The following is a 27993-nucleotide window of genomic DNA, read 5'->3' as shown; positions in this document are numbered from 1 at the left end:
GTATCCACTTATGAGTGAGTACATACCAAATTCATTTTTTGGGGGGTCTGGATTACTTCTCTCCGAATGATGTTTTCTAATTCTATTCATTTGCATGCAAACAACATGTTCTTCTTCCTTAGCTATCAGGGAAATGCAAATTAAAACAACCTTGAGATACCATCTTACACCTGTGAGAATGGCTAAGATCAAAACACTAATAATAACTTATGCTGGAGAGATTCTGGAATAAAGGGAACACTCATCTATTGTTGGTGGAAATAGAAACGTGTGCAGCCAGTTTGGACGTCCGTATGGCAGTTAATAATAAAACTGGGAATCAACCTACCTCAGGATTCAGCAATTCTACTCTTGGGAATATATCAAAAAGATGCTCGATCATACTCTGATAGTATTCAACTATATTCATAGCTGCATTAATTGTAATAGCCAGGACTAGAAACAACCAAGTTGCCCTGAAGAACAGATAAAGAAAGTATGGCAGGTATAGATATTAAGTACTACTCAGAAATAAAAAATAATGACATCATGCAATGGTATATTTGCAATGTCAGAATGCCATAGTGTTTCTCAAAGGTACAGAAGTAGCCAATTAAAGTATGCAATCTCATAATTGTACGAACTCAGAGTTTTTATTTCTGTGCTTCGTAGCCTGAGAAAATATGGTAATTATTTTTTTCATGATATTAATACATGAATTCCAATAACCATCAACAGAGCTTTTTTTTTTTAATTTCCACAGAGCATCCTGCTAATGCAGCTATGCATACACTGTGTAGATTCTAAATCATAAAGCAAGAATAACAGGAGATATTAAGCAGAGAACCACAGATATTCCTTATATGCCGCTAAATATTTTATACCTTTTCTGTCTTTGAGGTTATATTTTGTATTTCCCACCTTTCGGCCTAGTTGTCAGTAACTTCTAAATTAATGACAGTCATCACCTACATTTGAATAATATGATTAACTCCAATAGATGGAAGAAATACTGCATAAAGAACAAGTGTCCAAGAATCTGAGAATACAATGACCAGAGGCCTATATAAAACCTATGTCTATCATTCAGATAGGGCAATGCAAAGAAAGAGAGGCTTAATGATATACCCCTAGATCAGTGCTTAATTGTCTCCAAAATGTATTTTCTGTATATACTGAAAGGAAAATAACACAACGATGGGCAGGCAGGCTCTTTTTAAAATCAACTAGAGACTTTGTGGGACCGTGTTGCAATGTTACTTGTCATTAAAAACCCCACTGATCTATATTGAAAAGAAGACAGAAAAAAACTATGTGAATTAATCCATCGCGCCAGTGTCTTCTTGCCTCAACTTTACTATCCATCATTGGTCCTCCGAGGCTGAGATAAGAGACACAGGTCATGCATGGGATCACAATGCACAAAAGCACCAGAAGCATTAACAGAGAAACCTGGTGTGTTAATTTCTTTCATGTCGAGAATGTAACAATAGTCTGTCACTAACAGAAACGAATTGATTTCCAATAAACCTCATGAATGGCTAATGATATGGAGAGGGATGGAATGACAAGGAAGGAAGAACAAAGTACTAGAGTTCATATATTCCAAAAAGTATATGTCCTATACAATAATTTCTGGTCTCCCTTGCCTGGGGAAAGGTAGGATGACATCTTCAAAATGTTTTCGTGATATTGTCATAGACTCTAGGAGTTGACAATGAACATTGACCCATGCCATAGCAATCCCACAGTGGATCTCCCTAGTGTTTGTAATACATGAACATCTGCAAAGGTTTATCTTCCTTACAAAAGATATACCTCTTCAGAGCTGAGGAAGGGATTGCACATCTTAAAGAGAAGGTGTAATTGCAGAAACAGGAAGCTACTTGCTGCACAGGAGGCAGGAGCGGGTGGCTTGGTGTGCTAATGCTGGGAATATAATCATTGCTTCCCTTGTGAAATTCTCCAGGTTCTGACTCCTCCTGCACAAGTCAGAAGCAGGGTGCCTTGTCTGGATCAATGTACAATGGGGCTTTCGTTATACCCAGATCCAACTGAGAATTGGTTGATAACTAGACCCTGACTAGTAAGAAGCACTCCTTTCTCTGATTGAATATTGTGGGCACTCAAATTGAGCATGAAATAAGAACCAATAAGGATCTCGATCCTAGTCATGGAGACAAAATCCTGCTGTGCTCTTGGAACTCTCCATCGGAGCACCTGATTCATTCGTATACTCACATGAATGTATTTTCTAACTGAAACTGTCTAATGTAGAGTGGAAGTGAGGGAAAATGTAATTTGTCCAGGGCTCTGGCTTCAATTATCAAAAAGAAAAATCATATTCTGGCAAATGGAGGTAGTACTCAAACTGGTTGTTTATACTAACAACCTGAATATTTACATGAAAACCTTGGTCTCTTCCAGGAGCAGGGTGGTTTTGGTTCTTTTTATCAATTGCTGAAAGTAGATGTAAAGCTTTGTCATATTACCCAAGCATGAATATTATATTCTGAAATTAAGCTTTTCTGCAGTATGTATTTTTAAAGTAAGTATGTTTGTATTTTAGCATGCATGCATTATTGTTTGTACATATGTAAGCATACTTCTATGAATGAAAATATTTATTTCTATTTGTGTATATATATATAAATGTATTTATGTATTTTTGTATGAATGTAGGGATTTATTTTTTTGTATGCATGTATGCACATATGCATGCATGCATGTATATTTTATGCATGTATTTAGGTATATTTGTATGTATGTATGTGCACGTATTCATCTGCCTGAAAAGAGATGAGTGTTCTCCTGTGGAAATGTTACTTATAGGCCCTGCACTGCTCATCCTTATTGGCTAAACAAATGTCATGTTTATAAAGCAATAATCTGAGGTCTTCTTTCAAAAAATATTCAGGATGCATGAATATTTGGAATAATTGCACATTTCTATGAAAGACCCTGTTTCTATACTTATCTTCATGCCTTTGGCAAAATATGCATTTGATAATTTTGGTTTCACAGAGCCAATTCATACTTGTAGACAGTTCTCTACAGTGGTAGTATGTTATTATTGGAATTTTGAACCAATTTACTTCATTCCAATCACTAGAATTTCTCTCCAATCATCAGGCCATCCTTAATACACTGACTTAGTCTCTTTTCTGTAAAATATGTTTTCAGGTAGATCCACTGTATGTGCATGGAAATTTTTAACATAACTCTGTTTTTGTTATAAAATTATTTAAAAGTCTGGAGACTTAGTATTACAGTACATACATTTAAAAATTTAGATGATTGGCAGAACAATAGCTAAAATTTCTGAACCAATATTAGTATTTGTGGTAGGACTGCAAAGAAAATAAATGTGGTGAAACACCTTGAGAGTCTATTGTCATGTATTCTTAGCCTGTTTCAGAATATAACTAGTAAGATGATAACACCAAGTGAAAGCAAAATGTATAGGAGCCAAATTTATTATTTAAAAGAACTTTCAATAGAAACAAAAAACTAAAGCCAAGCTAAGGAATGGATTCGATGTTGGTAATATATTAGGAGAAACAGAAAATAGGGGTAGTTGTCATAATACATAACTATTACCTATGGCAGGGGATAATCTAGAAGAAGAATCTGTACAAGGTCTAAGAACAGAACAATGCAATTTCAGATGCAAAATGCTGAAAGATTTCTTGTTCTTATGCCCCTGTGTGACTGAATAGTAGTACCCAGACCTAACTCATCTCACTTTTCCTTGTGAGGGCTGTTCTAAACAGGCCTCCTTTACTCAATTCTTGTTTCTTTCAAAAATATCAAATATACATCTCTGTGTTACAGAAAAAAAGTTTCAGTAATAAGTATTATTTTGAAATTATTCATTATCCAAAAACAAGAAAATACATAATGAGTCAATAATTTTCCATTTGTACCTAGATTCTACTATTCATGGATTGTTCAGTTAAATTATGTCACAGGGTATAAAACTTAAAGCAAAAATGAATATTCCCATCATGTAAGGTGGCAGAAAAACAAAGCTGTCATCATCAAGAAAAAGAATAGCACATCTCCTTAAGAGTTTAAAAATTGTGGTGATCAGGTTTGTTATAAAGAATGCATAAGTCCTAAGATACAGTGATGTCCTAAAATTTTGAAACCCCGACACAAGTAGACTGATTTGTATGTGTTTTATATGTTACTACTCATAGATTATCAGGTACTTGCCTCTGAGATGGTAAAAAAACAAATGAGCTTTTAATTGTGAAATCTTATCAGTCCTGTTTGAACACAATAAATATATTTTTCCCTTGTACTGACATTTCTTGTTATATGTATAACCATTTTTCCTTTCTGCCCACCTCCTCATAGGGAATGTAGACACTCCTGTCTGTGGTGTGGACAGCAGTGTTTTTGCACACATAATGGGGATGGAAGGATCCAGCAGTGGAGAAGGGACACAGACATAGTGTGGAAACTTGCAGCTAAAAGCTGTCATCAACCACATTATTCAAATTAACAGAGCATGCATCCCTGTACCACATTCCCTCCTCAGAGGTCATACATCACAAAAAAAGTAAGGCAAAATACCCCACATATGCATCAGAGATAATCTTTTCAGGTCTTTCTTCATAAGATGTCAATAAAGGAAAGAACAACTTTCCAGTAGCCATGATATTTCTGGAAAAATTAAATATTGTCAGTTCCGCCACCCCTGTAAATATTTCATAATCAGAGACAGTACCATGCTGTCTAACCCTATTACACCACCTTTTAATAAATTCCATACAGTGGACGACTGAATTCAAAGGAGTTTAAATTTTACTATAGAACCCAGATTGCAAAGTTGAATTTATGAAACCCATAAAATCAGAAGGATGGGAATGAGGATGATATCTAATCTTACTATTTTGTACAAAAAGACAGTGAAACAGGGAAAATAGTTTCTGATAATCTCCAGCGGCCATGTGAATACTACCACTGCAGAGCAATTTTTCTCTATGGAGTGAAGGTACACTCCATATTGTTCGCTGTTCGATAATTATTTCCAGTCTATCCTAGTCCTCCTAGCAGATGATACAGGACTCTGAGGCTAAGACAGGGAAGATAAAGCTTAGAGGAGAAATGGCTTAAGAGGCAGGAATATATTCCGTGCACAGTAAACAGGAACAGTTGCCTCGGAGCAGAAGTAGCAGGTATCTAAGCATTTTCCTATCTGTTCTAAGTCTCCAATGGCTCTGCCTCCCACGGGTGTCAGCAGCAGGCTTCCTTCTCTGGAGCAGTTTACTGTCAGGCTATGGCTAGATCAGCTACCAGCTGATAGCTGGACTGTAGCCAGGAGCCTGACTGCTAAAATGGCCAGGTGAGGAAATAATGGGTTTGGGAAATAATATAAGCAAATTGTCAGTGTGAGGCCTGTGATAACTGAGGAAATCTGTCTTTTCCCTTTCATCCTCTGATTAAATAACTCAAACCATCTTATTAATGTTTAGGCTTTAAGAACTTAATATTTACTCCTGAAATTTTAGTCTGTAACATAGAAATGTAATGGTTTGACATTTACATTTATGAGAAATGAGTAAAGGAGGCATTTTTAGTACATCCCACCCAAGGAACAGGAAGATATATTGGGTTTGGGTACAACAACTCAATCATGCAAGGGTATAAAGACAAGAAAATATTTATCATTTTGTATCTAAACTCATACTGCCATGGTGTTAGCCCCTATACTGATACTCCTTCTACATTACCACGTATCACAGGAAATAATAAAACATAATATCAAGTTATACTACTTTTCTGTGCTCTGATTTCTCCAGTTCCTGCACTTTTCAGAATATTGCTAAGGACATTCTTTTTTATGCTTTCAAAATGGAAAATTGGTCCTGTCTTCAAAAAAAAATACTTCATTTTCTGACAACTGTTCATGACCTGGAAGGTTCACTGCATATTTTTGAGGGAGAAGTAACTCTTGAACATCACTAGCAATATATGTTAGTGTCCTAACTTCTCAATACTCTCGCTCAATATTGGGTAAATATGGAACTAACCAAGTACTTTCTATTTATTAAAGTGCTATTCCATTAGGTAAAACCCATACCTGATATTGCTAATGTGGCCAGAAACCGAGTTTACATAGATTATGATTATCAAAAAAAAAAAACCCACTCTGACTATACTGCTTTGGGAATTAAAAATTATGCCTACTATAATGTTATAACTTCATGAGTCAGTTCAATGGTCAATCCTCATTAGGGATGACTCTTCTTGTGTTAAAATTTAAACAACATGGGGATTCTCAATGAGCCAATGTATAAAGTGTGAGCAACTTTTCAGCACTAGGTCCTGAAGTGGGATTCCATCTGGAAACTTCTTCAGTAAAGCTTCAGACATCTCTGAATCTTCACAATCTACATGGAGATTCATGGTTGATATCTTTTCTGAGACTCATCTGGTCTTGTCTCTTATAAGGTCATGTAGTTTTTTTTTGTAGATTAAATTCATGAATGAGAGAGGTGTTTAATTTTTTTAGTTATTATCCTTTACAATTTCTTTGTTAATAGAATGAACAAAACATAAATTAAATGGTTTAAAACGAGCTATGTAAAAATTACAGAATACTTACCGAAAAACGTAGAAGTCAAATATGGATTAGAATATTGGTAAGCTTTAGATAGATGGCTCAACAGTTATTAACAATTGCTAATCTTACAGAAAAGTCGAATTTGATTCCCAGCACCTACAAGAAGCTCAGAAAGTTCTGTGACGTTGGAGCATTGGATCCAACAACACTTTGTGAACATTAAATGACACAAAGAAGCAGATATTAAAAGACATTCCTAAAAACAAACACTCACATATATAAAATTCAAACAATTATTTATAAAGTAATACAAAATGAAATTTTATCTAAATATACTGATGAAACACAGAAACAAAAGAGGAAAACTTAAGAAAGAAATCATTGACCATATAAGACTCTTTCTTCTAAGATTAAATAAAAAGTTTGGTTATGATAAATACATAAATAAACTATGTGTCATTACCTAAAGGGAAAGACAGGATACATTTTATAAATCCACAACCTTTCATGATAAAAAAAAAACTCAGCAAATAATGAAGAGAAAGTATATATTTAAACCAAAATGTAAACAGAAAAAAATTTCATAGGCACAGTATTATCTGTAAAGTTTTAATATTCAAAATTTTAAAAAAAGCACAAAGAACAAACAAAAATCAAACATGCACTTTCTCTACATTTCTAATCAACATTGGTTTTAAAGCTATAGACATCTTTATTAGATTAGGAAATAACACAAGAGATCCTGTATTTACTGTGGATCTTTGATAAATAGTAAGGACATTATAATACACTTTGAAGAATATGATATAACATGGTGGCCATAAAGATCCTAAGGAATTAAAAGAAGTCATGCTAAAATATAAAGAATTCTCACTTCTACAACTCATATTATCAAATTAAATCCAGTTGAATTTCTAAAAAAAGATATCCTAAATGCTAACTCACAAAATAAATATGTTAAAGGATTATATGTCACCCTTGGTTATTTTCCTGAAGTCACAGCTCACTAGAGCATGGAGCTGAAGAATTACATGAATTTAAAAGTTAGAGCCCTACCTGGACAACACAGAAAAATACCAGTGAGAATTGATAGATCTTGATATAAAGAATATTTAGTGAATTATGTATTGCATAATCCACTGGTAAGGGGAGATTCTTCAACTGAGCCAGAACCAGTTTTAGGCTAATTTATTACTGTGTGCATTATTCTGGGGAGACATTAACAAAGGGCTTTTAGGCAATGACAAGACCAATTTTAAAAAGTCACATAAAGTCCTTGTGAAATTTTATTTCTAAGTTATGAAAGTGTCACTGTAATTTTATAATATGGATGCTGCTTTTGTAAAGAATAAGAGAAGGATTTTAAGAGACTGTCTATTGCAATATCTAAGCATGTTTACATTGAGACTATGTTCTACCTAATACATTATCTTTTTCTAAAAATATAGTGACATAAGTAGAAATAGAGCATTTTTTAAAAATTTTAATAGAAGTTTTCTGACATATTTTATATGTATAACCAGGGAAGACCAAATATATAAATTTTGTAGAAAAATAAAACATTTTTTTAAATTTATTTATTTATTAAGGATTTCTGCCTCCTCCCCACCACCACCTCCCATTTCCCTCCCTCTCCCCCGATCAAGTCCCTCTCCCTCATCAGCTTGAAGAGCAATCAGGGTTCCCTGACCTGTGGGAAGTCCAAGGACTGCCCACCTTCATCCAGGTTTAGTAAGGTGAGCATCCAAACTGCCTAGGCTCCCCCAAAGCCAGTACGTGCAGTAGGATCAAAAACCCATTGCCATTGTTCTTGAGTTCTGAGAACTCAAAATAAAACATTTTAAAAAAATATTCCATTAAAATGAAAACAATGATTTGATCCCCATCTAGTGGTTGGTAAAGGAAAGCAAATATCATACAATAACTATGTCAAAGCTATGATGAGTTCTTGCTGTTTTTATGTTGTCTGAATAACCATTTAATGATGAGTAATAGTCCATTTAATGATGAGTTAACAGTTATAAGGGAAGAACAGAACATTCAACCTTGACTGCTTCTAGGTCACTGATTCCTCCAACTTTCTTGAAGATGCCTATGAAAAAATTCAGGTTATTCAGCCACAACCTATTTATTAGCTTTCTAGGGTAAGAAGAAATAGAACATAGAGTTGATTTTTTCATCACACATAGATATATTTTATATAGGCATTCTTCATATTTTTCAAAGATTATAGAATATGGCATTTTAAATGTTTTAATAACTTAGGGATTTTCATGATAATGAGACACTCTGCTCCTGGCAACACCAATCTACTTCAAGAGGAAGATGGACATCAAAGAGAATCCTTATGGAGTTTGATAGCTATTTGGGCAAGAAATTGCTCTTGCCTGGACTATTGCATAAACTGGACACAGAGAACCCGCAGAGAGAGGACTACTGAACTTGCTTGAAGGTGAGATGATCTTTCGGGGTTCCTGATTCATGAAGGAGTCTGCAAGACATTCTGCAGGACACAACAGATAGTGACTGAACTGACTTTGAATTTTCCTGCTTCATGGAAATGTCTGTTGGATACCATGGGACTGAAGGCTGAAGATTGATGCCCCAATGGTACAGAGGAACTTTGGGTGACTGTACAGGCAGCGAGATGTCTCTGTCATTTCTAGAGTTTTGAAAATCGCTTACTTTTTGTTTGCTTATGTAATATTGTATTCTTCTGGAGTCTTTGATGGAATTGCAGAATAGATAGATAGTTATTGTTCTAGTTTTCCCTTGTTATGATAAAAGATAAAATAGATATAAATATTGTAACTGTAATTCTTGCTTGTTAACTGTTTTGTTATATGTAATTTTGCTATGTTAAAGTTAAAGCTTTCCTTTTTTTTGTTTAAACAGAAAAAGGGGAAGTGATGTGGGAGTGTCATATATCAATCTGTTGATTTCATTGGTTAAGCAATAAAGAAACTGCTTGGCCCTGATAGGTTAAAACATAGGTGGGAGGAGTAAACAGAACAGAATGCTGGGAGGAAGAGGAAGTGAGCTCAGAGACGCCATCATCCCCTCTCCTGGGCAGACACGATCGATGAAGCTCCGACCCAGGATGGACATAGGCTAGAATCTTCCCGGTAAGTGCACCTAGTGGTGCTACACACAGATGATTAGAATGGGCTAAATTAATATATGAGAATTAGCCTAGAAGAGGCAAGATAGAAATGGGCCAAGCAGTGTTTAAATGAATACAGTTTGTGTGTTGTTATTTCGGGCATAAGCTAGCAGGTGGCTGGGGTGCTGGGGACGCAGCCCTGCTGCTCCAATTACTACACCTCTACAAAAGAAATGTGCATTGACCAGTATCTTCTAGTTACATTTTGACTTTCTGGAACATTCTAAATTCATTTAACCCCATTTTCAAAAGAAAAGCTCAAGCTATCTCAGCAAAGTCTTTGGCACTCGATTCTTGCCATGTATTTTTCTTTCACTATGCCATGCATATTTTCTGCTGCTTTGATAAAATACTAACTTACGAGAGATCTGATCTCTGCACCAGGAGAGCCATTATTGGGGTCAGTTTGGGACCCACGACAGCAGCCCGGGACAGGGAACTCAGACATTCCTCATCCTCCCTATACTTCCTGGGCTTCCTGCTGGGCCTATACTCCCAGCATACTGCCTCTCTCTTCCTATCCCACCCAGCTTGTATCCAGAACCCTCCCCCTCCCCCTTTCTGCCTCCCTTCCCTCTTGGGGCGCTGGCAACGAATCTCAAGGGCAACTTAGCAGGCAGGAGCTTCTTTGTTTCTATAGCCTGACTGCAGCAAGCATGGTAGGCACTTTGTTTACGAGCTACCCAACCAGCACCGAGATCTGATCTTGGCACCAAGAGAGCCATCATGGGGGAGAGACATCACTCGAGCACCAGGAGAGCCATCACTGGGGAGTGCCAACACTGGGAAGGTACATCAGTAGGCAAGGAGACGTGATCCTGTAAAAGAAGATACATAGGGAAGCATTCGATGGAAGAGATGGGCAGGTGCCAATGCAAGAATTTCACCCAACAATCTGAAGAACAACATGAAACCACCAGAACCAAGCGACCTCACAACAGGAGGACAAGAACACCTTAATCAAGCAGAAGTAGAAAAAAATTGACTTTATGAAAGTGATTGAAATCCTTAAACAGCATGTAAAAAATGCCCTTATAGAAATGGATGAGAAGTATAACAGAAAGTTTGAAGAATTGAATAAATCAGTGAATGATACCCTAGGAAACCAAGGAAAAACAATCAAACAGATAATGGAAACAGTTCAAGACTTGAAAACGGAAATGGAGGCAAAGAAGAAAGCACAAACAGAGGGCCGGCTAGACATGGAAAATCTAGGTAAACGAATAGAGACTACAGAAACAAGCATAACCAGCAGAATACAGGAGATAGAAGAAATAATCTCAGATTCTGAAGATAACATAGTGGAAATAAACGCAATGATCAAAGAAAACAGCAAGTCCAACAAACTATCATCATAAAACATTCAGGAAATATGGGACACAATAAAAAGACCAAACCTAAGAATAATTGGAGTAGAAGAAGGAGAAGTGCAGCTCAATGGTCCAGAAAATATACTTAATAAAATTATAGAAGAAAACTTTCCCAACCTAAATAAAGATTTACCTCAAAGATGGTAAACACACAAACTCTACTACTAATAAAGTGACCTGAGTTAACAACCATTGGTCATTGATATCACTTAATGTCAATGAACTCAACTCACCTATAAAAAGGCACAGGCTAAGAGATTGGATACAAAAACAGTATCCAACATTCTGCTGTTTACAAGAAACACACCTCAACCACAAAGATAGGCACCCACTCAGAGAAAAGTGATGGGAAAAGGCTTATCAAGCAAATGGACCTAAGAAACAAGCAGGTGTGGCCATACTTATTTCTAACAAAGTTGACTTCAAACTTAAATCAATCAGAAGAGATGGAGAGGGACATTTTATACTCATAACAGGAACAATTCATCAGGATGAAGTCTCAATCCTGAATATCTATGCCCCTAATATAAAAGCACCCACGTACGTAAAAGAAACATTACTAAAACTCAAGGCAGCCATCAAACTACACACACTAATAGTAGGAGACTGCAACACTCCTCTCTCACCAATGGACAGGTCAATCAGACATAAACATAACAGAGAAATTAGAGAATTAATGGAGGTAATGATGCAAATGTCCTTAAAAGACATCTATAGATTATTCCACCCAAAGAGGAAAGAATATACCTTCTCTTTGCAGCTCATGGAACCTTCTCGAAAATTGACCACATACTCGGTAACAAAGCTAACTTACACAGTTACAAAAAAAAATATTAGTTACCACCTGTGTCTTATCAGATCACCATGGATTAAAGTTAGAATTCAACAACAATGCTACCCCCAGAAAGCCAACAAACTCATGGAAACTGAACAGTCAACTACTGAACCATACCTGGATTAAGGAAGAAATAAAGAAAGAAGTTAAAGTTTTCCTTGAATTCAATGAAAATAAAGAAACAACATACTCAAACTTATGGGACACTATGAAAGCAGTCCTAAGAGGAAAGTTCATAGCAATAAGTGCCCACCTAAAGAAAACAGAGAAAGCACATATTGGAGACTTAACAGCACACCTGAAAGCTCTAGAAAAAAAAAAGATGCAGACTCACCTAGGAGGAGTAGAATACTGGAAATAATCAAACCGAGGGCTGAAATCAACAAAACAGAAACACAGAAAACAATCCAAAGAATCAATGAAACGAAAAGCTGGTTCCTGGAGAAAATCAACAAGATTGATAAACCCCTATCCAAACTAATCAAATGGCAGAGAGAGAATATGCAAATTAATAAGAGCAGAAATGAAAAGGGGGAAATAACCACAAACACAGAGGAAATTCAGAGAATCATTAGATCTGACTACAAAAGACTGTATGGCACAAAACTGGAAAATGTCAAAGAAGTGGACACTTTTTTTTTAGATAAATACCATATACCAAAGTTAAAACAGGACCAGATGAACAATCTAAATACCTGTTAGTCGCGAAGAATTAGAAGCTGTTATCAAAAACCTCCCTACCAAAAAAAGCCCAGGATGAGATTGTTTCAATGCGGAAATCTACCAGAACTTCCAAGAAGACCTAATACTTATACTCCTTAATTTATTTCACAATATAGAAACAGAAGAGTTCATTACCCAATTCCTTTTATGAAGCTACAGTTTCTCTGATACCAAAACTACACAAAGACTCAACCAGGAAAAAGAATTACAGGCCAATCTCACTCATGAACATCGAAGCAAAAATCCTCAACAAAATACTGGCAAACCGAATCCAAGAAAAATTATCCATTATGATCAAATAGGCTTCATCCCAGAGATGCAGGGCTGGTTCAACATATGAAAATCTATCAATGTAATCCATCATATAAATAAACTGAAAGTAAAAAAAAACATATGATCATTTCATTAGATGCTGAAAAACATTTGACAAAATTCAACATCCCTTTAAGATAAAAGTTTGGAGAGATTAGGGATACAAGGGTCATTCCTAAATATAATAAAAGCTATATACAGCAAGCCGACAGCAAACATCAAATTAAACGGAGAGAAACTCAAAGCCATCCCACTAAACTCAGGAACACGACAAGGCTGTCCAATCTTGCCTTACCTCTTCAATATAGTGCTTGAAGTTCTAGCAATAGCAATAAGACAACATAAGTGGATCAAAGGGATTCAAATTGGAAAGGAAGAAGTTAAACTTTCGTTATTTGCAGATGATATGATAGTGTACATAAGCGACCCCCAAAGCTCCACCAAAGAACTTTTACAGCTGATAAACACCTTTAGCACTGTGGCAGAATATAATATCAACTCCAAAAAATCAGTTGCCCTCTTACACACAAAGGATAGGGAAACAGAGAGGGAAATCAGAGAAGCTTCACGTTTCATGATAGCCACAAACAGCATAAAATATCTTGGGGTAATTCTAAATAAGGAAGTGAAAGATCTATTTGACAAGAACTTAAAGGCATTGAAGAAAGAAATTGAAGAGGATACCAGAAAATAGAAGGACCTCCCTTGCTCTTGGATTGGGAGTATCAACATAGTAAAAATGGCAATTCTACCAAAATCAATTTATAGATTCAATGCAAGCCCCTTCAAGGTCCCATCAAAATTCTTCACAGACCTTGAGAGGACAATAATCCACTTTATTTGGAAAAACAAAAAAACCCAGGATAGCAAAAACAATCCTATACAATAAAGGATCTTCAACAAATGGTGCTGGCACAACTGGATGTCAACCTGTAGAAGAATGAAAATAGACCCATATCTATCACCGTGCACAAAACTCAAGTCCGAATGGATCAAAGACCTCAATATCAGTCCGAACACACTGAACCTGAGAGAAGAGAAAGTGGGAAGTACCCTACAACAGATGGGCACAGGAGATCGCTTCCTATGTATAACCCCAGAAGCACAGACATTAAGGGCAACATTGAATAACTGGGACCTACTAAAACTGAGAAGCTTCTGTAAAGCAAAGGACACTGTCACTAAGACAAAAAGGCAACCTAGTGACTGGGAGATCTCCACCAACCCCGCAACAGACAAAGGTCTGATCTCCAAAATATATAGAGAACTCAGGAAACTAGACTTTAAAATGCTAATTAACCCAATTAAAAATGGGGCACTGAACTGAATAGAGAATTCTCAACAGAAGAAGTTCAAATGGCCAAAAGACACTTAAGGTCTTGCTCAACCTCCTTAGCGATCAGGGAAATGCAAATCAAAACAACTTTGAGATATCATCTTATACCTGTCAGAATGGCTAAATTCAAAAACACCAATGATAGCCTTTCTGGAGAGGCTGCGGAGGAAGGGGTACCCTCATCCATTGCTGGTGGGAATGCAATCTTGTGCAACCACATTGGAAATCAGTGTTTTGGTTTCTCAGGAAATTTGGGATCAACCTACCTTTGGACCCAGCAATACCACTCCTGGGAATATACCCAAGAGATGCCCTATCATATGACAAAAGCATTTGTTCAACTATGTTTATAGCAGTATTATTTGTAATAGCCAGAACCTGGAAACAACATAGATGTCCTTCAGTGGAAGAATGGATGAAGATAGTGTGCTCTTTGGACTGGAGAGGGAGGGGTAGAGGAGTGTGGGGAGGGGAAGAAGAGTGGGAGGAGGGGGAGGGAAATGGGGGGCTGGGAGGAGGCAGAAACTTTTTTTTCCTTTTCTCAATTAAAAAAAAATAAAAAAAAACCTACTAACTTACCATTATTGGTGAGTAGTAGAACCAGTTCTCTTGACAATATACAGTCCACCATCATGGAAATTCAATTTTGGTGTACAATGCATGTAACTGTAGGCAGTGACAAAAACAGAGAGCATGGTAATACTCCCACATTATAGTTTGACTTTATATGAATCTCCTGATCATCTCTCTAATGCTTTCACTCACCATATTGAAATGGCCCTTAAACATCAATTATCAAGCAAGAAATGTCTCTCACATCTGCCCATAGAAAATGAAACTTTGTTTTTTTTTCAATATGATTTTTATTAAAAATTTCTGCCTCCACTTTGCCCCCCTTTTCCCTCCCCCTTACCCACTCCCCACCCCGCATTCCCCTACTTCTCCCTCTGCAGTCCAAAGAGCAGTCAGGGTTCCCTGCCCTGTGTGAAGTCCAAGGTCCTTCCCCCCTCCATCCAGGTCTAGAAAGGTGAGCATCCGAACAAGCTAGGCTCCCACAAAGCCAGTACGTGCAGTAGGAGCAAAACCTAGTGGCTTTGTCCTGGTCTTCTCAGCAGCCTTCATTGTCTGCCATGTCCAGATAGTCCAGTTTTATCCCATGCTGTTTCTGTCTCACTACAGCTGGCTTTGGTGAGCCCCATTAGATCAGCCCCACCTTCTCAGTGGGTGGGTGCACCCCGCGCGATCCTGACTTCCTTGCTCATGTTCTCCCTCCTTCTGCTCCTCATTTGTGCCTTGGGAGCTCAGTCGAGTGCTCCAAGGTGGGTTTCTGTCTCTATCTCCATCCATCACCAGATTAAGGTTCTATGGTGATATGCAAGATATTCATTAGTATGGCTATAGGATCAGGCCATTTCAGGCTCTCTCTCCTCAGCTGCCCAAGGACCTAGCTGGGGACATATCTCTGGACCCCTGGGAACCCCTCTAGAGTCAAGACTCTTGCCAACCCTAAAATGGCTCCCATAATTAAGATATATACTTCCCTTCTCCCATTCCACCCTTCCTTTATCCCAAACATCCCTTTCCACCAAGCTTTCCCCATCCTTTGGTTTTAGAAAACATAGCATCTGCAAATGTTACTGATTCATATTTTCATAGGTTCTAAGGGTTGCTGATGAACGTTGACAATGTTAGAGCAATTCACATTATGGATCTCCCGGTGGGCAGAAAGGAGCCTGACTCTCCTACTGTATGCCTGATGCTACATCTGAATTAGTATTTCTTTCTTACGAGTGATTAAATACTTCAAGACTGAGACAGGGGATTCAAATCTAAATAGAAAAGCAGTAGCTTTAGAAGCAGCTTGCTAATTCTTACAGATGAGACAGGAGCAGATCACTGAGCTATAAGGCTGGGAATCATAAAAATACCTGTATTTGCTGATGTTCACAGACTCTGGCTCATGAACAAGGGAGGAGCAGTCTGCCTTATCTGGGCAACTGTACAGTCAGGCTTTGGTTATATCCAGATCCACCTGAGATCTGGGCTATAGCCATAGCCCGACTGGCAAGAACCCACACTTCTGATGCTTTTATTAGTGCTCCTGGGCTCTGATTGAAAAGAGTATGCATTCAAACTGATCATTAAAAAAAGAGCCAATAAGTGGAGTGATCTCAATTCCAGAAATGGACGGATATTATGATGTAACCTAGAGATATTCACAAAGGCCGATTCATTCCTGTCTTCCACGTTAATTGTGTTGCAGCAGAAGGGACAAAACTGAATAGGGATGTAATTTTCCCTAGGTACTGACTTCAATTATCATAAGAAATATGTCGCATGTAAGAGATGATCCATCTACCAGGTCCTATATCCTGGCTTTATATATGAAAGCTTCCATTTCTGCAAGAAGTTGGGGAATTATGAATTTACTCCAAATTGCTTCTTTTTGCTGTCATTTTCTGATGTGCCATGTCAGATTCCACACACACACAATGTTTAAAGGCATAAACTTCACCCATTATTCAATAAATGGGGGAGCCTGAAAGGACTTGTTTGTGTTATAAATCAAAAGGTTACATTCATCCCTACACTGAATATTTTTAATTGTATACTGTATTCAGCAGTGTCCACTGATTAAGCAATCACTTGAGGCATTCATTTTAGAAATAAAGATTCGTAACACTTGTATTCTTTCAGAAATTATTCATTAGTACATAATTATTTATATGTGGTTCCACAAATGTCTGCAGGCATTTGGCAAAAACTTCTATTTTACATAGTCATACCATACTAGTAAAATATTCTGTTTACTATTAATATGAGAACATCGAAATTTATAAAACAATCACATCTTATAAAAGAAGCTGTACCTTTAGAAGCAGGATCCTACTTGCTGCATAGGAATAAGGATCAGGTGATATGGAGCTATAATGCTGGGAAACAAGCAATCCCTGCCTTTGCTTCATGTCACCTGCTACGACTCCTGTTTATGTGAGCAGCATTCTGCCCAGTCTGGGTGCTTGATCAGTGGGGCTCTGGTTATACCCAGGTCCTACTGAGACCTGGACTATAGCCAGAGCCCCACTGGAAAGAAGCTGCACTGCTGACGCTTTTATAAGCCCTCCTGGGCTCTGATTGACCAAGTTTGGGCATTCAAATTAAGCATGAATTAAGGACCAATGACGAGAGTGATCTCAGTTCTGGCAAATAAGGCAAATACTGTGGTAATGATGAAGATCTCCATCAGAGCTGCTGATTCATTCCTGTCCTAACCGGAAGTTATTTTGCAGCTGAAGCTGAGAAATTGAAATTGGATGTGAGGCAAAAATCTGATTCCCCTGGGTTCGGACTTAAAAAAAAAAAAAAAACATAAATAAATAAATAAAAATTAAAATAAAAAAAATACCCTGAAACACCTGTGGCCAGTATGGTCCGATCCTTTATCTGATACCATTGTCTCCATCCAGGCTATGTACTTGAAAGCTGTAATTTCTGACAGTAGGCGGGTGATTATGAAACTTTGCTGTCAATTGCTTCTTTCTGCTCTCATTTTTTGTCATTTTTGCATAGTAACCAGGTGCAGGTTACTCAGAGCAGAAGCAGCAGGTATCCCAGCACTCTCCTGTCTGTGCTATGTCTTCACTAGCTCTGCCTCCTGCGGGTGTCAGCAGCAGGCTTCCTTCTCTGGAGCAGTTTACTGTCAGGCTGTGGCTAGATCAGCTACCAGCTGATAGCTGGACTCTAGCCAGAGCCTGACTGCTAAAATGCCCAGCCGAGGAAATTTTTATTCGCTCTGTTTGCCTCTCATTGGAGGAGTGTGTGCCTTCTAAGTGAGAATTAATTAGATTAGAACCAATCAGAGGAGAGATGCCATTGACAGCATAGAAAGCAGAAAAAAAAAAGCCTGCAGTAACCTAGGTGATTTCCACCAGAGCTACTGAATCATCTATCCCTCCCTCCTCACTGTCTGATGCAACCGGAACAGGCGAAGTGAAAGAGAAACATAGGAAAAAGACGAATTTATACCCTGAGCTGTAGCTACATGAGTCCCCTTATACTCTCTCTCTTTCTCTCTCTTTAATAATTGAGATCATTTAAGTCATTAGTGAGTTCACACATACAATGTTTAAATGCTTAAACATGTTTGTGTTATAAATCAAAAGGTTTCATTCATCCCTACTCTGAATGTTCTTAATTGTATACTGTATTCAGCAGTGTCCACTGATTAAGCTATAACTTGAGGCATTCACTTTTGAAATAAGGATTTGTAACACTTGTATTCTTTCAGAAATTATTCATTAGTACATAATTATTTATATGTGGTTCCACAAATGTCTGCCGGCATTTGGCATAAATTTCTATTTTACATAGTCATACCATACTAGTAAAATATTCTGTTTACTATTAATATGAGAATATTGAAATTTATAAAACAATCACATCTTATAAATGAAGCAGTACCTTCAGAAACAGGATCCTAGTTGCTGCATAGGAATCAGGATCAGGTGATATGGAGCTATAATGCCGGGAAACAAGCAATCCCTGCCTTTGCATTATTTCACCTGCTATGACTCCGGAATATGTGAGCAGCATTCTGCCCAGTCTGGGTGCTTGATCAGTGGGGCTCTGGTTATACCCAGGTCCTACTGAGTCCTGGACTATAGACAGAGCCCTACTGGAAAGAAGCTGCACTGCTGACACTTTTATAAGCACTCCTGGGCTCTGATTGAAGGAATTTGTGCATTCAAATTAAGCATGAATTAAGGACCAATGAGGAGAGTGATCTCAGTTCCAGCAAAGAAGGCAAATACTGTGGTAATGATGGAGATCTCCATCAGAGTTGCTGATTCATTCTTATCCTGACCGGAAGTTATTTTGCAGCTGAAGCTGAGAAATTGAAATTCGATGTGAGACAAATAAGCTGATTCCCTGGGTTCAGACTCAAAAATCAACAAAACCAAACGAAACACCTGTGGCCAGTATGTTTCGATCCTTTATCTGATACCATTGTCTCCATCCAAGCTTTGTTTTTGAAAGCATAATTTTCTGACTGTAGGTTGGTAATTAAAAATCTTTGCTGCCTATTTGCTTCTTTCTGCAGTCATTTTGTGTTATGCCTTTTCTGAGTTCCCATGTATGTTTAAATGCTTACGTTTTATGAGTTATCTTATATATAACAGTGCCTGAAATGACCTGCTTGTTTATAAATGGAAATTTTTTTTCACCAAATCTCTGAACGTCCTCAATTTGCATACTCTATGCAACAGTGTCCTAATGATTAAGCAATAATCTGTGGCATGACTTTAAAACAATAATAGTCATCATACTTGTATAGTCAGAAATTGCACATTTGTTTATAAAATATTATTTGTGGTTCCACAGTGCCCACATGCATTTGATATTAATTTGATTTTACAGTGCCACACCATACTCTTAAAATATGCTTATTATACTAACACGAGAATATAGATAATTAGAAAAAAAAAACTCACTTTTTGAAAGAGAAGCAGGACCTTCAAAACCAGGATCCCATTTGCTGCATAGGACACAGGATCAGGTAACTCAGAAATAAAATGCTGGGAATTAAACAATCCCAGCCTTTGCTACTTTCCACCGCTTTGACTCCGGCAAAACTGAGGAGCAGTCTGCCTAGTCTAGGCAACTGTACAGCCGGACTTTGGTTATACCAGGTCCTACTGTGAAACCTGGACTATAGCCAGAGCACGACTGGAAAAAGCCCGCACTGTGGACGCATTTATTATCACTCCTGGGCTCTGATTGAAGGAGTGCGTGCATTCAAAGTGAGCAGGAAATAAGGACCAAAGAATAGAGCAATCTCAATTTCAGCAATTAAGGCAAATCATGGGGTAACCTTGGAGATCTCTCTTTTAGATGCTTATTGATTTTTTTTTTTACTCTCACCTCTGTGTGTGATGCAGCAGAAGAAGTGAAACTGAAAGTGAACGACAAGGGAAATTGTCACGTATAATGGACTGTGACTCCAGTTGATAAATTGAAAAGAAACAACCTCTGGCAAATAGTGCTTCATCCTGTATTTGCCTCTGGGTCACAGTACCTGGTTACATACCTGATAGAATGAAGCCTCCTTTTGTGATTCTGGGTTGCCTATTACTGCTTTTTGTTCTCATTTTCTGATTTGCCAAGTAAACTTCCCCAAATTCAATGTTCAATGATTAAATGCTTGACTGCTAGCTCTCATATATATATACACACACACACACATACCCAGGGAGAGTATATATATACATACATACATATATACATATATATATAAACTTTCTCTCTGTTTATACAAGTATATACCATTTATAGATATGTATACGTATGTATATTTATATATGTTTATACATTTGTAACTCACACACATGAATATATTTGTGTGTTCCTGAATGCGATGCTTGTATTTTGAGAAGAAACAATGAACTTTCAAGCCCTGATCTGAACACCTCCAATTTTCAAACTTCTGTGTCTTGAACATTAAAAAATGATGTGAGCTATTAATTTTCAAAATTAATATTCCTAATGCATATATAAACTCAACAACTGATAATTTGCTTTTAAGTTGTTTTTTTTTTTTGGCTACATACGTATCTGCATTCATTTGGCATCAATTTTGGTTTCAAAGAGCCAATTTGTACTCCTAACATATTTTTTTCAGTATTAATGTGTGAAAATGGACATATTAAAATGTTCACTACATTTCCCTCACAAGACTCACAAGAATTCCTCTAAAATCAAAACTCTATCCCTAGAACATATGCTTTCTCTGTATTCTGTGATATTTGTGTTGGGGTAAATAATCTGTGTGCATGGATATGGAATCTAATACCAGGACACTCTTATCTCTCAGGGCTGTGAGGAAATCTGTCTTTTATGTTTCATCATCTGATTTAATAACACAAACCACGCTGATAATACTTAGGATTTACACAGGGTATTATAATGTTCCATTGGTTTTATACTGATACAAGTATATATGCAAAATGTTTGGATAAATATTTGTGGATGGTAAGTGTGAAATTTTCCTGAAATATGCATCACAAGCTGGTTGCATGCAATGGTATATAAGCAATGTCAGAATGACATAGCGTTTCTCAGCAGTACAAAATTATTCAAAGCATTTAATCTTATACTTTGTAAGAACTCATAGTTCTTATGTCTATGTTTCTTAGCCTGATATAAAATGGTAGTGATTGTTTTCCTGATTTTAATACATGAATTCCAATAACAAACTACTGTGGTTATTGTTTCCTACCAAGCAGCTTGCTGATGTAGCAGTGCAAGACACTGTATGGGCTCTAAATCATTTTTTTTTTATTTTTTTGAGACAGGGTTTCTCCGTAGATTTTTGGTTCCTGTCCTGGAACTAGCTCTTGTAGACCAGGCTGGCCTCGAACTCATAGAGATCCGCCTTCCTCTGCCTCCCAAGTGCTGGGATTAAAGGCGTGCACCACCACTGCCCAGCCTAGGCTCTAAATCGTAAAGCAAAAAATAACAGGGGATATTAAGCAGAGAACCACAGATATTCCTTTTATGCAGCTAAATATTTTACTAGTTTTATATCTCTGAGTTCTCAGTGAACTTCTGAGTTCACTGAGTCCAGACAATCTCGTGGAAAATAAGTAGCCTCTCATTCTTCAAGCCTGCCTTAGAAAATCTGAAGCATTTTCTCCATTAGGTCATTAAATAATAATAAACACTCTGATAAGACTTAGAATATATGAGTACTCTCTCTAGTCATACTGAGATTCTCCCCTTGTATAGCGTGACTCCACAAAAGTCTAGAAAATGTTCTCAAAAATTTACTTAGGTACAAAACAGGGAGTTCACTCACTGGTGCAGAACAGGTTAGAAGCCACCACTGATCCAGCTTCATCTATGCAGATCTTCTGCCCTGGGGTGAAGAACACCAACTGCAATGCTGCCTATCACACTGTGATCACTCCAGAGAGTGCAAGAACCACTGAGATAGAGAGACATCCCATCATATTTCATGTTATCACAATCTCAAAAAAAGAAAATGCCCTAGGGTTCATGATTCCTAAAAGCCACTAGCCTAAAAAATTGAAACCCCACAACACTACTTTAGCTGTCATCCTTAGGAATACCTTCATTTTCCAGGAGATCGAGATTCTTACAGAATCCAAAAAGCTCAAACTACAAACAACAATTGCCAGTGTTATGCCAAAGCTTAACTGATCATCGCCAAACACTCACCATTATTCCAAACCAGAGAAAACATTGCAGAAAATATACAAACCAATGATAACATTTTTTAAAAAAAGGATAGCTGTTGTGAAAAAAAGTATTTTCTATGTGATCAAAAAAGCTAACAACACAAAAATAGAAAACATGTACATGTAAAATGATTACCACCAAACACAAAAAGTTGTTATGCCAATATTGATGGAATAATCTTTATAGATCCCACATTCAGCTCACAATCTTCCAGCAAGTGATGGATGGTAAGTGACAGAGAATCATTCTTCACCAGAGACATGTCCCATGGTAGACTATCCAATACCAAAGAATCAGCTATACAGATTTACATATAATCAATAATTTATGGAGCATGGAGTAGCTATGTACATTATTTTGTATTGTAAGAAACAATAGCAATTAGCAAGAAGTAAAAATGATTTTGGTAATGAATTAGAAAACATTAAATGGGCAGCAGCTAGAAGAAGGAGTCATCAAAATAATATAATAAAGCACTAAAATATAAAACTGATGCGGTTGTTGTAGTGATTGCTGATGCCTCAGTTGGTCGTTTGAAGTCTTTTCTTTTTTCTTTTATTTCTGTTCCTTTTTTAATAATGTTTTGAATTGAGAGACAAACAGAAAGTTGGAGAGAGTGATCTTGCATACATGAAAGAATTTTAGAAGTGAGATATGGAATATCTGATAAATATTGATGATGTGATAAAAAATATGGGTTGAAACCAATTGTACAAGGAAATTTTTTCACCTGTGCTCATAAAAGCATTCTTTGTCGTAGCCAGAAATTGGAAACAACCTAGATGCCTATCAACAGAATAATGAAAAAAGAAATATGTGATATTTACACATTGGAGAACTATTCAGCAGTAAAAACAATTACATCTTGAAATTTGCATCCAAATGGAGAATGCCCATGAAAATAAAGAATGGATATATGACCAATCATGACAGAGATCTCAAAACTAAAATTAAATCAAAGCATGTTGTAAGTAAGGAAATCGATATCAGGTCCTTTTTTGCATATCACTTAACCAGCTATCTTTATATGACCGTAGAAATAGAAAAGTGTAAAGAGAAAGATAGGAAAACTTTACCCTGAGCCCTGACTTCAGAAAACAGCAGGCAAAATCAAGAATTCATGCCTGGTGGTTGAGGACATACACTTAACAAGGTGGAGCGGGTATACACTTAACAAGGTGGAGAGGGTATACACTTAACAAGGTGGACGGGGTAAACACTTAACAAGGTGGAGGGGGTATACACTTAACAAGGTGGAGGGGGTATACTTATAAACTCTGTCAGAATTTGGGGAGAAATTCTGCACGGGACATCCTGCAGCATTGCTGAGAACTGAGCCATTCAGCGATTCTCAAAATTGGAAAGGGTTTTAATTCCCATCAGACCCAAATTACACCAGTTACATGTAGGTTTTGCCTATTAGCTATCCAGAATAAGGCCTCCATTTCTATCTGGGCATTTTAAATAGTGACTCTGGGCTGGGTAGTACATGTGTTTCTGTGTGATTTGCCAGTGTCCATTTGTACAAGTGCTATGCTTGTTGGAATGAATCATCAGACGATATCAGATATTTAAGCTAGTAGAATTTAATACACATGTTACTTAGTTTACAAAATTAAATAGTAGGTTTTAGCCATATATCCAATCAACATGGAGTTACTTCCAGTTTCATAATGATAAATAAACATTTTATGTTCGTCATTCAAGGAAATAAATGTATTTATTTATATATGTGTTTATATATATATTTTTATATATATTTATTTATTTATAAATGTGTTTTCACATGCATGTTTTCACAAATTCTTCAGTGTTTGATTTGTATTTGTGAGTGTACATGTAATATAAACATTTTAATTGTGTTTTTATACATATGTGTATGCAAGTAGGTGGTAGATTTCAACACACTAATGAGCAGTACATATATCCATTGGTTCACCTGGTAAAATATCTGAGTCAAGATTCATCTTTAATTGGTTCCTTGACATGCACCCTTTGTGTTCTCACGTATTCTCTGACAGATTTACAAATTCAGATTTTTTTACTCTGTTAGTTTGTTATTAAATACTTTTACCTAGAAATGAAAATCAAAACTATTTGATATTTTAGCTGCCACAAATAAGAATGAATGAGATGAACAAAATTTTGGCAACTGATCTAGGTAAATAAGGAAAATGGAAAATATGTTCCCACTTTTCATTTTGAAAATTTGTCAAGCTACTCTGGAAATAAGTGTGGGAGTTTGCCAAATGCTAAATGTACATCTACCACTTGTTTTAACTCTATCACCATGTCTCATGATCCTAAGGGATTCAGCATACTTCCCAGAGATATTTGCTTGATCATCTTGCTATGTAAATATTATGAACAGCCAGAAAAGGAAACATTTTTACTCTGCCTTAACTTGTAATATATTGAATCAACCAAATGAATCTTAGTTAGAACCTGTGAGAGCCCCTCCCCTAAGCATTTGTCTAAGGTTACCATACCACTCACAAGTTTTTCCAGCCTAATTTTATTATCAGTCACAGGAATTCAGAGTATCAGGTAGAATACATAAGATCTGGACAGGGGCAAATCATACAGCCTAAGTAATACAAATCTCTCACTAAGAGAATAAAATTATTTCCAAAATAAATTCATACCTGTCCTGATGACTAAGAGAGGAATGGGTTGGCAAGGGAGGAAGAAGCAAGTAGTAGAACTTGTATATGCCAAATTGTACAGCAATTGCAAACCAAGATTGGAGAATTGAACCTATGATCCTAAATAGCAACAGGATGATAACAAAAAAAATGTCCTATTTTATTTCACTGTACACCATGCCTTCAGTGATAGGAATTGTAGACTGCTTTGACATTTTCATAGAATCTAAGTGTTGCTAGGGAACAAAGGCAATGACACAACAATCCCCACAGTGTATCTCCCAAAGGATAAACAGGACCTTGTATCTCTGAGTGTGTGACAGATATGAATGTATGAAATGGATTTTCTTCCTTACAGGTAATAAAATACTTAAAGTCTGAGACAGAGATTTCACATCTTAGAATCAGCAGTTTCAGGAGCAGGATGATACTTCCTTCAGAGCTGCTGAAACTTTGTTGTCTCCATAAATGTGTGCTGCAGCAGAAGCAGCGATATCGAAAAAAGAACGGAGGAGAAACTGTAATTTACCTTGGGCTCTGACTCCAATTAGAAAAAAAAAAAAATCAAACTCTGTAATGCACAGTGAGATGCTATATCAGGCTGCCTGAACAGTTCATCTGACTATCTATATTGCAGTCTGCATTACTACCTCGTACTGGCTTTTTGTTACACTGGGCTGCAAAATGCAGCTTGTGGCTGATATTTTCCGATATATTATATCAGATTCGCAACCTGCAATGATTAAATATTTAAATTCCAGTTGTTCTAACATGTTTATATAAACGTCTGTGTGTGTGTGTTTGTGTATGTTTGTATGTGTGGGTATGTGTATTTTCATGTGTGAATTAGTGCCTGATATGAAATGCATGTTAGTGGAAATATTAATTTTAAGCTCTACTCTGAACATCCCCAATTTGGATACTGTATCAAACAGTCTCATGATGATTAGGTAATAATCTAAGGCATTCATTTTTGAATGAAAGATTCATAAAACTCCTTTACTCTCAACAAATTGCTCATTTTTTCATATGACTTGATGTGTTTTTTCTCAAATGTCGGCATGAATTTGGCATTAATATTCTTTTCACATTGACAATACATCCTTTCAAGATATTCTGTTAAGCATTCCTTCTGGAATATTGAAATTATGAATAAATCAAGTCTGAAAAGTATAAGGCAGTACTCATATATGAAATTCTCTACTATATAAAATACATATATACAAGCATATATTTATCATATATGCATATCCATTGCAGCAGTAGCTTGAAGCAGGATTCTACTTCTTGCACATGTGGAAGAAACATGTGTTTGGACCCGTAATGCTCGGAATTAAACAATATCAGAGTTTGTTGTTTCCACAGGCTTTGACACCTATATCTCTCGGGAACAGTCTGACTTGTCTCTGACAATTTACAGTCAGGCTGGTTATAGGCAGGCCCAACTAAGACCTGGACTATAGCCATATCCTACTGGTAAGAACTTGCACTGCTCACGATTTTATTTGCAGTCCTCGGCTCTGATTTAACAAGTGTGTGCATTCAAAATAAGCACAATTTAAGAACCATTAAGGGGAGTGTTCTCAATTTCACCACGGAGGCAAATCCTGCTGTATGCTGAGATCTCTTGGAGATCTCCATCAGAGCTGCCGATTCACTCTGGTCCTGATTGGAATATATTTTGCAGCCGAAGCTACAAATTTGAAAGTGGATGTGAGGGGAAAATGTGATTTTCCTGGGTTCTGACTACAAATAAAACAAAGCAAAACTGCTGTAGGAAGACCTGCAGCTTGTGATTACCAGCCTACTGGGGCGTGGCCCCTTATACTATATAGGTGGACAAAGAACCTGAGTCTGTCTCTTTTTTTTTTCCTTCCTCCTTTCTGCCAGCTGCTCATTTGGATTGCAGGATTCAACCGGTCAAGCAGAGATTCTGATTTGTGAGTTTAAGCCTAAATAAATAACTATGTATTTCTGATCTCTGAGCTACTGTGGGATTTCTTTCATTTCTCCGTTTATCCCTTGGTTCAGTCAACCCAAATCACCTGTTTCATGTAGGGGACAATCCTATATCTCCAACTAACAAGTTCTTCAATGTGGCTAAATACTTGAAAACTGGAATTTCTGCCAGTAGGTGGGGGATTATGAATCTGGGCTGCCAATTGCCTCTTTCTGCTGTCATTTTGTGATATGTTGTGTCAGAGCCCCAACATACAATGTTTTAGTGTTTAAATTTCATCAGTCCCCCAATATATATGAGTGCCTGAAATGGCATGATTGTTTGTAAGTGGAAATATTATTTTTGCCCCTTCTCTGTATGTTCCCATTTTGCATACTCTATGCAACAGTGTCTGGATATTAAGCAATATCCTGAGGCATTACTTTTAGAAGAAAATATTAATAATACTTGTATACTTTCAGAAATTGAACATTTGTTCATATGATATTATTTGTTGGCCCACAAATATACACATGCATTTGCCATCAATTTTGGTTTTACAGAGCCACATCATACTCTTAACATATTCTGCTCAATATTAATGTGAGAATATTCAAATTTTAAAAAATCACATCTTAAAAGAGAAGCATCACCTTTAGGAACAGGATCCTACTTGCTGCCTGAAACACAGGATCATGTGACTTGGAGCTATAGTGCTGGAAATCAAACAACCCTGACTTATCTCCTTTGCACTGGCTGTGCTTCCTGAAAAATTGAGGAACAGTCTGCCTAGTATGGGCAATTTTACAATCAGGCTTTAGTTATACCCAGGTCCAACTGAGACTTGGACTATAGCCA

The 27993-nt window shown here is 36.9% G+C and overlaps 1 long non-coding RNA gene across 1 annotated transcript in view; it reads right to left on the bottom strand.

Annotated features, from left to right (window-relative positions):
* The window catches only part of LOC121448874, a 29778-nt gene extending 9839 nt beyond the window's left edge, over positions 1-19939 (bottom strand). Inside the window, exons 1-3 of the long non-coding RNA XR_005974395.1 lie at positions 19785-19939; positions 14872-14958; positions 329-455 (exon numbers count right to left, since the gene is read on the bottom strand). This is a non-coding gene — a long non-coding RNA (uncharacterized LOC121448874). The remainder of the gene's footprint in view (positions 1-328; positions 456-14871; positions 14959-19784) is intronic.
* Between the last annotated feature and the right edge of the window lie 8054 nt (positions 19940-27993).

This window comes from Microtus oregoni, unplaced genomic scaffold, assembly GCF_018167655.1.
Source record: "Microtus oregoni isolate MIOR12 unplaced genomic scaffold, Mior012 000000F_ref0000247, whole genome shotgun sequence".
In the NCBI taxonomy this organism is placed as follows: Eukaryota; Metazoa; Chordata; class Mammalia; order Rodentia; family Cricetidae; genus Microtus; species Microtus oregoni.
This window is presented reverse-complemented; position numbering and strand designations above follow the sequence as displayed.